The following is a 450-nucleotide window of genomic DNA, read 5'->3' as shown; positions in this document are numbered from 1 at the left end:
CCAGGCATTTTCTCTCTCTCTCCCGTCCTCATTCCATAATGACCTCAGCCATGTCACATCGCAGACAAAGATTTCCTCCACATTTTCAAATGCCCGAGTCCATCAGATACGCTTTTGTCCGCTCTGTTCTGTCCCTCGCAAACTCCCGATGATGAAAAAAAGAAGAAATAAAAATTATTTTCTCCTTCTTTCTAAAGTAAAATTAGCCCATGGGGATTTATCTCCACCAAGTCTTCTTTCTGTCTATGACTTCTGTCTGGTGTCTAAGTCATATCATCATTTGGGACACGAAGACTCTTAACGGGCCCTGACACCAGATTCAGACCAAAAGGCCAAGATAGAGAAGACCCAACCTCAAAGTTTCAGTCTCAGCCTCTGGGTCTCAACCCCCAAGTTTCTTACCCCAAAGATACACCCACGTTTCAAGACCACGGGATCCCAACTCTAGGC

Source organism: Oratosquilla oratoria, chromosome 41 (genome assembly GCF_046742065.1).
Source record: "Oratosquilla oratoria isolate Oo_2021 chromosome 41, ASM4674206v1, whole genome shotgun sequence".
NCBI lineage: Eukaryota > Metazoa > Arthropoda > Malacostraca > Stomatopoda > Squillidae > Oratosquilla > Oratosquilla oratoria.
This window is presented reverse-complemented; position numbering follows the sequence as displayed.